Here is a 13,622-nt window from a genome sequence, read left to right on the forward strand (position 1 = left end):
ATAGTGCAATGGTAATTTTAATCTGGTCATGCAAGTCAAAGTGATAAAGTAGCAGTTATGGGATACAGTAAAGATATCATAGAGTCTCAAAAGGGCATGACTGTAAGAGCTTGTGGGTTTGGTGCTTCCATATTGGAAACAGCATGTCGTTGGTTGCTCATGGCCCACTGTGATTAAGGTGTACAAAGAATGGTGTCAAATGAGTCAAACCACCTCCTGTAGACAAAACTGTAAAGAAATGAAATAAAGACAAAACTGTAAAGAAATGAAATAAAGACAAAACTGTAAAGAAAGGTGGATGTTCATTGTAAGCGAAGGGTGCAGTGAACTATGGGCTCAATGGTCACTGTCACTGTGCAAGGGATGACATCACTATGTAATAGAAGGAATGCAAGAATGATATGTGCCATACACTCAGACATCAGGGGTTCCACAGCAGATGACCCAAAAGATACCCTCTCCCCACTACTAATTGTTATCAATGGCGAATGCTGTGGTATCACCAACATGCAGGTGACACATTGGAAGACTGGAAAAGTGTGTGCTAGTTGGACATCCAAATAGCAGATGCAACACACCAATGGACACCATGTGTGGTGCAAGCAACATGGACCCATCATGCATGGTGCCCACTATAAAGGAAGGTAACAGTGGTTGCTCAATATGGGGCATGATTTGCTGTCAAGAATCAGGACCTCCTGGTAAGTATGGACCAATGTTTCACTGGTGAGGTCTACTGGCAGCTCTTAAGGGACCATGTGAATCCTGCCATGTATTTTTTTTCCCCTAGACAGAAAAGGGACCTTCTGGGACAAAGATGCGACATATCATCAGGCCGGCAATGTGAACTCAGTGAAGATATCACTCAACTTGAATGGCCTCCAAATTCACCTGACCTCAATCCAGTTGAACACCTAGGATGTTTTGGAATGGGAAGTGAGGCATATGGACATGCAACTGTCATCTATTCCAACATTGTGGAAAGCCTTGCAGGCAGCTTTGTTTGTTTGTTATTTGGTTTTTAGGAGCATTAGCAACTAAGGCCATATTGCTCCGGGATATACGGTGGTCATTCCATGACCTTTCCGCATTCTCCATATTTGGTGGTGACGGGCTCAAACCCCGGTCTAATCAAGAAGCGTGTGCTACGCACTGCTGCTCCTTCCCACCTGGCTACGGAGGCGCCTCCTTGCAGGCAGCATGGCTGCAGATCCCTAAGGATGTTTCACACATAGAGTCAATGCTTAGGGAAATAGTGGCTGTTATCTGTGTGAACGGTGGCCTAACACGGTATTAGGTAGGTGGTCATAATTCAGTGATCACTGAATATAGTATTCTTAAACTTCCTGCATTGAGGTTATTTACAAGCATATTATGTCTATACAAGTGTAGGTTCAGGGGGCCAATTTGTATGTCACGAAGGCTGAAAAACCCATACCTGCTTCCCCCAAGAGTAGCTAATTACAACCTCAAAGAGGACTTGAGAAATTTCTCCAGTAACAGACAGGACTCAAGCTCGGATCACTCTAAATAAGTGATAAGTCATGCATGGTGCCCACTATAAAACCATTTTATTGTCATGGAGGACTGAAAATTGGTTGGTTCAGCAAATGCATAATGCAGCCCAATGCTAGAGGAATGAGACTTTTCCAAGTTCTTCATTGCTAATTATCAATGAGTCACTAATTTTCAACTCTCAACTCATACGGAAAGAAAGTTTCATGCCTACTAACAACAAACTTCTATGCCATAAACTGTTACTCATTATTTCAATTTAGTTTATTCTACTTTATTTGCATGATGGATAATTTTTTTTACTATGTGTGTTGTGATATTTAATATTATCTGTATGCTAACATAATACTTTACATGTTAAATAGTTACTGTTCATTTCTGTTTTAAACTACTGCTAATTACATTATTTCTTAAGGAAAATATCGTTTTGACTTCAAAAAGGCTTGGGTTGAGAGCAGGGAGCTTGGAGTATAACTCATTCCTAAGTCAAGGATCGAGTGAACTACATCAAAAAAGTTTTTTGACTTTTGAATTAACTGCACTCTAACATGGGAAAAGAAGTCAAAATAACAAAGAATTAATATTGAAAAGCACTTCTGTACAAAGTTTTCATTTTTACAAATTCTCAAAATTTCATGAAAAAACTCATTCCACACAAGTTGCCATGTATATGCCAACATATCTTGGATGGCCTCCACTAATTTTAAATACAGGCAACCCCAGCATAACATGGTTTCGCTCTTACACGGTTAGAGAATTGCAGCAAACCTCACATAACATGGTATTTTTGAGCTTTTGTGTGGGAAAAACTGCTTTATGTTGGATGTAATTTTTCAACATTTCCATTCTTTTTTGGGTATCCTAGTCATTGGCTTGCTAGTCATTATGCAAAAAAAAAAAAAAAAAAAATTATATATATATATATATATATATATATATACACCCACACCCACACACACACACACAGTGTTCAAAGAATGTGCATCACCTAGGAATTTCACATTTCTAACCCTTTTTTGCAATGGTATGTTACATTAATGACTAGCATCATAAATAGAAATATAAACAAAAGATATTTATTAATAGTTAAGACAAAGCTAAGTAATATATGACAGGTGCTCTCAAAATATTCCAAAATGAGCATTTGCAAATATACAACAGTTTCAGTAAACATGACAATTATGGCTGAAATGTTATCAGAAGCCCTTAATTTGCTTCAGTTTATCATTTTAAATGGAAAACAAAATGAAAAGTTCACCAGGTGCAAACTAGGGCTTGCATAAAGCCGAGAAATTTCAAAACCGAGTTTAACCAAAGTTTACTCTTAAAACCGATTTTCTGAGACTTAGGGTAAATAATTAAAAGCTTATAACACAAGTATTTATTTTATCTTGGGTAGATTGTACAAATCGTAATCAAATCTTTTAAACAACATCTATCACCTCTTATAGTAAAAAAATAAAAAATTTAAAATGCTCCAAAAAGGTAACCAGCTTGAGATTATACAAAATTACAAATTGTATTCAAATCCTTTGAATAAAAACTATCTTCTCGTATAGTAAACAAAAAAATAATAAGCCCTATAATAATAATAATAAATAAATAAAAATAATGTAAAAAAAAAAACAGCTTGGGGAAATTACTTTACTATTTATTGCTCAGCTTTTTTCTGAAAATGATCCTTTAAAAAACACAGTATATTAAGCATTTTTCCTGATAGACTTGACCTTATTTTTGTGTTAAAGAGACCAGTGATCGAAAACACTCTCCCAGATTGGACACTTGTTGGTTTAATGGTCAGCAGCGCTCTATAAACTTTCTCCAACTTTTCACTTCTACTGCTAGTTGCCTCCAAAGTTTTAAATTCTTTGCTGATTTCCAATTCACTCGGATATTTTTAAGGCTCTTCAGTTAATCTCTTTATTACACTATCATACTCTCGCATGAGTGTATCTCCAACATCGGAACTAGACGAGTCTTTGTTTTCTTCTAAAAGCACAGTTTGTTTATTTTCAGTTTCTTCATTCAACGCTAAGGCTCCTTCCGAATGTTTTACAAACAATCTCTGATAAATCAAAACTTGCTTACTTGGAAAATCAAAAGTTCTTGAACCTGAATCTTCTTTCCTAAACTTTTTGGGGTTGTGTAGATAGCTCAGCAAAGCCACAATTTGGCAATTTCTTCTTGCATTGTAATGCTGCAAAAGGCTTTGGTGAAACTTTAAAAGCAAATGGGATTTCTGCTGTATCAAGCTTAGCAAGCAGAAATTCTATTGAAGACTCTGCTTTAAGTAAGTCTGTATCTTCTGAGGTTATAGCCTCAGAATCATTTCAACTTGTTGCAAAGTTTCACGTAGCAATTCAAGTGTTTTCCAGTCATCGTCAGACAGCTTCAGTTGACAGTACTGCACATAGAGCATTTGGAATGCAATTTTTAAATTTCAAAAATCTCTCCATCATATAGAATGTGCTATTCCATCTAGTCTTGCAATCTAATATAAGTTTATATTCTTTCCCATTAAATTTTGCTTTAACAAAATTTAATATATCATTTTTGGTAGGCGATTTTCGAAAAATCTTGCAAATTTTTCTGACTTTGTTAATAGTTTGGCCATTGGATTGAAGAAATAAATGAGCTCATCGGTAAAGTCGGTTTGATAAAGCATGCCTTGCCGTCTTTCTTCAACTTCTTCATCATCACTACTTTCTTCATTATTTTCATTTTCTTCATTGTCTTTGGGAGACTCAGAGACTGTGGCACCATAATTGATTGCTTTTTCATAAAGTACATCTATAACTGACAGATGTATACAATGGGCTATACATTGTTGATGATTAGGCGTAATTTGCTTGCCAAACTTAAACATCATTGCTGCTCCATCGGTGGTGCAAGCAACAATATCCTCATCCAAGTTCAAACCAAATTCCTTCAAGTGTCCGTTCACAATTTGCTCAGTTCTTCTGCTATCAAGTGAACCATTAATCTCAATAAGACCTAACGACCAATGATTGTCTTTTGAATGCACATTTACATTCATATACCTTTTATTTTGTATAGACGTATATTCGTCTAGAGTCAGTGAATACCGTGCACCCAAAACCAATGAATTTTTGAAATGCTGATGAGTTCTTTCTTAGTTTTATAATAATTCAGAACCATATTTTTAATTATTCCATTCAATGAGACTGGTGGTAATTTATCGTTTTTGTTTCTCTGAAGGTGAAGGCTTGATTGTATAAACTCACTCTTGGCAATTGAATTAAAAGAAAATCCATCTAAAGCAGCTAATTTTGAAATCTCTTCTTCCATAGATTTTTTAACGATAAAGTTTTCTAATGTTCTTACCATTTTTACGGGAGGTTCACTGTTATCTTGTTTAATGTCAATCTGATGCATTTTCTTTAAATGCAACATCAAAGATGATGTAGATCCTCCAGACGACTTCATTATCTTCTGACATTTCGAACATTGTGCTTCATCTTTGCTTTTTCGAGCAAAATAATTCCATACATTTGATTTCATCTTTGACATATTAAGAGTAATAAATATTAATTAACAGATATTTATTTAAAGTATACCCAGTAAAATAAAATAAAATAAAATATTTCCAGAAGCTTTCGGAACTCGTGTCCCTTTCTCAACTGACAGAATTTTTAAATACATTACAAGCAAACTGTGGCACGTTACTCATTCGTCACTGTTGTAGCACGGACGTGTGCTGCCTTGCGCCAGTGATCATCCATCAATAAAACGGTTGTCTCCAGGATTGGATGTATACGCATGCCTTTCTGGCGATTTAATGCCTTAGGGTTGTTCATTATGTTTAGTGACTCTAGCCATAGGCGGTGGCGAAAGTGTCGCGCGTGGTCCACTATCTCAAAGTCGCGCTTGGGGTCAAGATCGTGGTTGGTAGCCCAAAAATGTTCTGCAAGCGCGGACTGGTCAGTTTCGGCAAGCCGGATTGCTCTGTCGTGTTCCGTGAGGCGATCCTGGAGACGTCTCGATGTCTCACCTACGTAGCAACTGTTACAGGCCCTACAGGTGATACGGTACACTACATTGCTGCGTAAGACAGGTGTGACAGGGGTCTTCACACTGGAGACAAGTGAACGTAGGTTCCTACCTGGTAATTGTACACATTTTATGTTGTAACTTCTCAGGATCTTCGAGATACGTCCTGACACTCCTGGATAGTACGGAATGTAGGCGGATGATATGCCGACTTGCTTCGGAGGTCTTGGGTTGGAAGTAAGCTCTTGTGCCTGTAACAAGCATCTGTTTAGTACATGGGATGGATAACCGCATCTGGTTAAGTCCGCCTTCACACGGGAGATCTCGTTACGTCTAATTGTGTCGGTGCTGGAATGGCTCCAGGCCCTGGAGAACAGGGTGCGGGCAGTGCTATTGAGATGGCTTGGAGCGTGGCCGGACCCGTAGTTGGTGAATTGACCGCACCACATGGGTTTGCGGTATACTGAGGTCTCTAGATGTGGGCCTACGCGATGCACTAGCACGTCCAGAAACGGGAGCGAACCGTCCACCTCTGATTCTACGGTAAACTTGATGAAATTGGATAGAGAGTTGAGGTATTCTAGTAGTACCGTTTCAGAACCACGTGGTATTATGGTAAAAATATCGTCGACATATCTACACCACGTTGTAATAGGTGTAGGTGGGTTCTGGTGTATCTGCTTCTCCAGATCTTCCATGGCGATGTTAGCTACTACGGAACTGACAGGGGCACCCATAGCAGTGCCATGTACTTGTTTGTAGAGTGAGTCTTCAAAGGTGAAGATGCTGCTAGAGAGGCATAGGTTGAGGGCGGTACAGATGTCATCAGTGGATAGTGACGTCCTGGATTGGAGGCTTAAGTCGCTCTCAAGGAGCCTTCTGGCGCAGTGCACGGCCTGTTGGACGGGAATCGAGGTGAATAAAGAAACCACGTCAAATGATGCCATGACAGAGTTATCAGGGATTGAAATGTCCTTAATGGTGTTAATGAATTCACTGCTGTTTTTAACGGTGTGAGATGTATTAACGTGGTGTAGATATGTCGACGATATTTTTACCATAATACCACGTGGTTCTGAAACGGTACTACTAGAATACCTCAACTCTCTATCCAATTTCATCAAGTTTACCGTAGAATCAGAGGTGGACGGTTCGCTCCCGTTTCTGGACGTGCTAGTGCATCGCGTAGGCCCACATCTAGAGACCTCAGTATACCGCAAACCCATGTGGTGCGGTCAATTCACCAACTACGGGTCCGGCCACGCTCCAAGCCATCTCAATAGCACTGCCCGCACCCTGTTCTCCAGGGCCTGGAGCCATTCCAGCACCGACACAATTAGACGTAACGAGATCTCCCGTGTGAAGGCGGACTTAACCAGATGCGGTTATCCATCCCATGTACTAAACAGATGCTTGTTACAGGCACAAGAGCTTACTTCCAACCCAAGACCTCCGAAGCAAGTCGGCATATCATCCGCCTACATTCCGTACTATCCAGGAGTGTCAGGACGTATCTCGAAGATCCTGAGAAGTTACAACATAAAATGTGTACAATTACCAGGTAGGAACCTACGTTCACTTGTCTCCAGTGTGAAGACCCCTGTCACACCTGTCTTACGCAGCAATGTAGTGTACCGTATCACCTGTAGGGCCTGTAACAGTTGCTACGTAGGTGAGACATCGAGACGTCTCCAGGATCGCCTCACGGAACACGACAGAGCAATCCGGCTTGCCGAAACTGACCAGTCCGCGCTTGCAGAACATTTTTGGGCTACCAACCACGATCTTGACCCCAAGCGCGACTTTGAGATAGTGGACCACGCGCGACACTTTCGCCACCGCCTATGGCTAGAGTCACTAAACATAATGAACAACCCTAAGGCATTAAATCGCCAGAAAGGCATGCGTATACATCCAATCCTGGAGACAACCGTTTTATTGATGGATGATCACTGGCGCAAGGCAGCACACGTCCGTGCTACAACAATGACGAATGAGTAACGTGCCACAGTTTGCTTGTAATGTATTTAAAAATTCTGTCAGTTGAGAAAGGGACACGAGTTCCGAAAGCTTCTGGAAATATTTTATTTTATTTTATTTTACTGGGTATACTTTAAATAAATATCTGTTAAACTATGGACCCCAGTACTCCAGGCCCATTTGTCACTAAATATTAATTAGTAGGAATTTATAACACCGACAATTTTAAATAAAAATATTGAAGATAACAAAGGCACAATACTATGCATCACTCCCGCAAGCACTGAATGAAGAGTAAACGAGGCAAGTTTCAAAAGATACAGGTGGGAAGATAAAAGGTACCCCCTCCTAGATTTGGGCCACTTGCCCATGAGATTCGTACCTAAACATAAAATAAAATAAAAAACATGTTTAAAACATAAAGCAGTTGAACAATCCAGACAAACGAACAAACAAAAGAAAATGTGCGTAACAAAAAACTATATTCGAGGGCTAACAAAAAAAAATATTCGAATCCGGTTTTAGAAGCTCGGTTTCGGTTTTAACAACTCAATATGAAAACCGGATTTAACCGGTTTATAAGCCCTAGTGCAAACTAATATTTAGTTGAACTGCCTTTGGCCATGATGACAGCAGTACAATGCATTGACAAGACCAATTTCTGAAGATAATCAACTGAGAGTTTAAATACTGAGAGTTCCAAACACAAATTATGGTGTGTGTGTGTGTGTGTGGTATGGTTGTTTATTGGCACATTAGCTGCTATGGCTATAGTGCACCCATTCGTAGGAATATCAGAAAATAATTAACAATGAAGCCAGTTCAATTTAATTTCAGTTTCTATTCATAAAAGATTATACACTCCAGTTTGTTTCAAAAGGCACAAAAGTTCGTTAACATTTGCCTCCTCTCCAATGATATGATGTAATGTCAACGGTTCTCGAAGATTAGCAAGATTTCGAAGTATTGAAGCTCGATGTTGTTGATAGTGTGGACAATCAACCAGAATGTTTGACTGTTAGATGTTCTAAGCAGTGTGGACACTGAGGAGGATCATCGCCCATTAGTAGATGGAAGCGAGTCAGATGGGTGTGTCCTATTCTCATCCGTGTGAGTACTACTTCTTCCCGCCACACTGTCTGATTGCTCGAGTGCCAGAACTTTGGGTCTTGTTCCAACTGGAAAAGTTTGTTATTCGTTTGGTTATGCCATAACTCTGTCCACTGTGCATGGCATGCTGCTTGAATTAAGATATTATAATCAGGTGCTGGAATAGGGACAGAGGTATGAATTATGGCTTCCTGAAGTTCACGAAGGGTTTTTGGTTTCTTTCTGGCAATTGCAGATTCAACACAATGCCAACAGTTCTCTATAGGATTCAGGTCCGGGCTGTTTCCTGGCCAGCTAAGAGTTGTAATGGGCCATTCTTCCAATCATTTTTTCACCTGTAACAAATGTAAACACATTAAATGAAGCTAAAGTAACTACAGAAGTGCCTGTTTTAGCATTAAATCAGCTCACACACCAACCATAAGAATAAGTATTTACTGTAACTAAAATATTTACGTATTAAAATAAAATAAAATAACTATTTACAAAAACTGCTATTATATTAAATTAAATTATATACATGTAAAAACATTAAAACTGTAATAAAATCCTTAAGATAAAATACACTAAAATAAACCGAATTAAAAGCGATAAAAACAATAAAAGTCTCTGGAGCTTTCGGAAGCATCGGCTTCCTTCCTCAGCAGTAACAAAACTTCCTGCAGCACGTCCATATATAACAGGCTCACGGTACCTATACACGTGGTGCAGTCGGCACATGGTCTGAACTGGAAGCGGAAATAGCTCGGGAACGTGTTAAGCAGATTTCGCAACGTGTTAAGCAGATTAAATTGATTTCGCCTATAGTGGGCCAGTCCAACTATGTCATAAAAGACAGTAAAGAATTTGTGAATTTTGTGAAAGATTTGATTATAAATGAAAACGAGAGCATGATTTCTTTTAATGTGGTGTCACTATTCACATGCATTCCAATTAAACATGGAATATATTGTGTTAGAAAATATTTGAGTAATGATGTCTCTTTGAGTAATAGATCGCTTTTAAATGTAGAGGATATTTGTTCGGGTGTGGAACTTTGTCTGGCCAGCACCACTATGGTGTACCAAGGTGTTATGTACAAACAGGTTCACGGTACAGCCATGGGATCTCCTATTAGCGCCATCATGGCCAATCTGGCCATGGAGGAGTTAGAGGACAGGGTTTTTAGTGGATGTCAGTTTCCCATAAAGAAATGGAAAAGGTATGTTGATGATACCTTTACCGTGGTCCAGAAGGGGAGAGAGGATGATGCACTCCATTGGCTTAATAGCTTCTCCCAATTTATACAATTTACCTCAGAGGCGGAAACAGGAGGTACCCTTCCTTTCTTGGATGTACTGGTCTCTAGGGTAGGCCCTAGGCTCAAAACTTCTGTGTTTAAAAAACCTATGTGCAGAGGCCAGTACACCCATTATAGTTCAGCACAAGCTGGGCAGCATAAGAATAGTGTAGTGAAAGCTCTACTAGATAGAGCAGGGTCACACTGCACCACCTCTGAGGACAAAGAATGTGAAATTAGACGAGTCACAGCAGACCTTAGAAAATGCGGATACCCCCAGAGGATCATAGATAGATTTAGTAGAGGAATAGAGTCTAACCGTCAGGAACCGTTTGTTCCTGTGGCTACTGCATACATTCCTTACTATCCGGGCGTTACTGAGCATCTCGCTAGAGTTTTGCGGGGTTATAAAACACGCTGTGTGCAGCTTCCCCGGTGGAGATTGCACACAGTGTTGTCTCAGGTAAAAGACCCAATAGCAAAGGACCTGAGTAGTGGAGTAGTATACAGGATAAAATGCCCGGATTGTGGGGAATGTTATGTGGGCGAGACAAAACGACGGCTCAAGGATCGTCTGGGGGAGCATGCAAATGCTATAAAAACCGCTGATTACAATAAGTCTGCTGTGGCCGAACATTTTTGGGAGAAGCAACATCAAATTTCCCCAGAGGATGCGGTTATCGTGGATCGAGCGCATGGGTTCTGGAACCGTAAATGGCTCGAGAGCCTACGAATCTGTTCATCCAACCACAATATTATGAATAGGGACAGAGGTATGCGTATGTATCCTCTGTTTGAAACTATCATCCTAAGTACAGATGAACGGTTTTGCTTAACACGTTCCCGAGCTATTTCCGCTTCCAGTTCAGACCACGTGCCAACTGCACCACGTGTATAGGTATCATGAGCCTGTTATATATGGACGTGCTGCAGGAAGTTTTGTTACTGCTGAGGAAGGAAGCCGATGCTTCCGAAAGCTCCAGAGACTTTTATTGTTTTTATCGCTTTTAATCCGGTTTATTTTAGTGTATTTTATCTTAAGGATTTTATTACAGTTTTAATGTTTTTACATGTATATAATTTAATTTAATATAATAGCAGTTTTTGTAAATAGTTATTTTATTTTATTTTAATATGTAAATATTTTAGTTACAGTAAATACTTATTCTTATGGTTGGTGTGTGAGCTGATTTAATGCTAAAATATGAATTTCCCCAACCTCAGAGGCCTTTTTCAGGATACAGAAGTGCCTACTTACACTTTTTGCCCGATGACAAGGGGCAGAGTCATTCTGAAAGATGCAGTTACTTGACAGGTTGAAATGGTCTCTAATGGTTGGTAGTAATTTGCCTTCCAACATAGCCAGGTATCCATTGGCACTTACGGAACCTTTTATAAATTGCAGGTGACCTACTCTGCGATACGAAATGCACCCCCATATCATTTGGCTGCTACGGCGAATCGTTTGTCTCCCATCAGAGCCATGCAGGTTGAATTTCTTCTCACTGAAAAAATAGCTGACCTCCACTGCTTGGGGGGTCCATTGACATGCTCCTTACACCAAATTAATAAGGCCTTTTTCATTTTTTGTATGAGGAGGGGCTTCTTCTTAGGACGACACGGCTACAAGTCTATTTTTGAAGAGGCGTCTTCTGACTGTTACTGCACTTGCTACCACTCCTATATGTTCTTTCCATTCTCTTTTCAGCTCAGACGAAGAAGCTTTAGGGTTTTTAAGGCATAAGTGTTTCAAAATGCGATCCTGTTTTGGCTTAGACTCATTTGCATCTGGTTCCTTTTTTTTTTTTTCTATCAGCAGAACCAGTTCTTGAGTTTGGAAAGAAATCTACTCACTGTTGACTGATTAAAAGACACTCTATAAGTAATATGATGGGAAGAACATCCTTCCTCACATAAAGCAACAATAGCACTCTTTCTTCATGGTGTCAACTGCACGTAACTCGCCATCCTGACACAAGCAAGGAATGACTGCAACTCTTGCAGAGTGTGCAATATATAGCTGAAAGTAACAGCTGACGCAATATTACATCATCACATACGCATATCAATCTTATCTGATGCAATCTGTAAGAAATATTGCCATATACTTATGTCATTCAGACGATAATTACAATTTTAAGGGGTGATGCACTTCCTTGAACACCAGTGTGTGTGTGTGTGTGTGTGTGTGTGTGTGTGTGTGTGTGTGTGTGTGTGTGTGTGTGTGTGTAGGGAAATCCCAGTATTTTATTTTGTTGGGAAATCCCTGTGTTAGGTTCTGTGCTATTGAACTTGTGGAAAAAAAAGTTTTTTTCCTTTTGCATAATATGCTAGACCATTCAAAAGATTTAAGTCATCCAAATGTTGAAGTTGTTCCTACCACCTAATACAACTGCTTTAATTTACTCTTTAAAACTCATTACATCAGAAAATCTTTACAATGTATTTTGGAAAAAATTGATGCCGAATCTATTGAAGTGACGAAGGCGTGGAAACATTTTTCAATTGTGAACTGTATCGGAATCATTATCGCTCAAAGAAGTAAAACCAACCGTCAACATTAACTACGTGTTGGAAAAATGTATGGCCAGAGTCAGTTCATTCAGGAAATAGGGTCGAACCGGCAGAAAATGGAATCGGTGCAATAGTAGAACTTGCTAAGTCAGTAGTGGGGGAAAGGTTTTGGTGATACGACTACTGAAGACGTTCAAGAATTACTGGTAGGAAAAGAAGCTGGCGAAGCGGAATTAAATTTACAGAGATCTATCAAGCAAAAGCGAACAAGCCCAGATTACCGATTTTTTAGAGAGCAGAAGATACAAAGTCCAGATGCTGCAGATGAAAGTTCAGAAGGTGAAGACATTCTGCAACAGAGAAAATGTTCCAGTTTGATTGTTCTTAGCAGTGATGAAGAGGAATAAAATTAAATGAACGTACATTATCTGGCATTATGTACCACAGTTTGTATGGTGTTTATTCAGTTATTATTATTTTGTAAAAATAAAAAAAGTTTCCAGTAGTTATAACAAAAAAAGTGTATTATTGTTAGCTTTTGGAACGTAACCATCCTTTTTGTACTTGTTCTTAGTCTCGTATAACACGGTTTTGCCCAATATGAGATTTTATAGGAACCTTACTACCATACTATATGAGGGTTACCTGTATTCTTTTAAGGTTGTAGTGATATCACTTCTGAGGAGTATTCCAACTCTCAAAAATAACCGAATGGACTGAGTCATGTGAACGGGGAGGTTTTTTTTTTTTTTTTGTTAGTTGTTGGCACATTGGCTTCTGTGGCCATAATGCACCTCCCAAGGATTTTGCAGTACTTTGATCCAAGCCTGAGGTGGGATTCGAACCCGCAACCTTTGGGTTGCCAGGCAAGCACTTTACCCACCTGGCTAGCCCGGTTGGCCAAACAGGGAGGTAAAGAAACTGGTTGATGGGAAGAGGAGAACCAGTATGTAAATAAAAACTTAAACTCAATAGCAACAACACAAATATTTAGTCTTAGTAAGTTTCACCACTGATACATTCATCATCTTTTATTATGTATATCAGCCAAGTATATATATGTAAATTTGTATTGCACTTAGATCAAATTTAGCATATCATAAAACAAACTGTGCTTTCTGATGAATTATCACCATCTTAAAACTAATTACTGCCACAAAATACCTAGTGGAACCACCATGAACTGTGCATGAAACATTTTGGGTGAGGAGCA

At 39.3% G+C, this 13,622-nt stretch overlaps 1 protein-coding gene across 2 annotated transcripts in view; it reads right to left on the reverse strand.

Moving 5' to 3' along the window:
- The window catches only part of LOC150091711 (uncharacterized), a 295,133-nt gene that overhangs the window by 50,089 nt on the left and 231,422 nt on the right, over positions 1 to 13,622 (reverse strand). The window lies entirely within an intron of this gene.

Source organism: Mastigoproctus giganteus, chromosome 1 (genome assembly GCF_048544385.1).
Source record: "Mastigoproctus giganteus isolate SK-2022 chromosome 1, ASM4854438v1, whole genome shotgun sequence".
NCBI lineage: Eukaryota > Metazoa > Arthropoda > Arachnida > Uropygi > Thelyphonidae > Mastigoproctus > Mastigoproctus giganteus.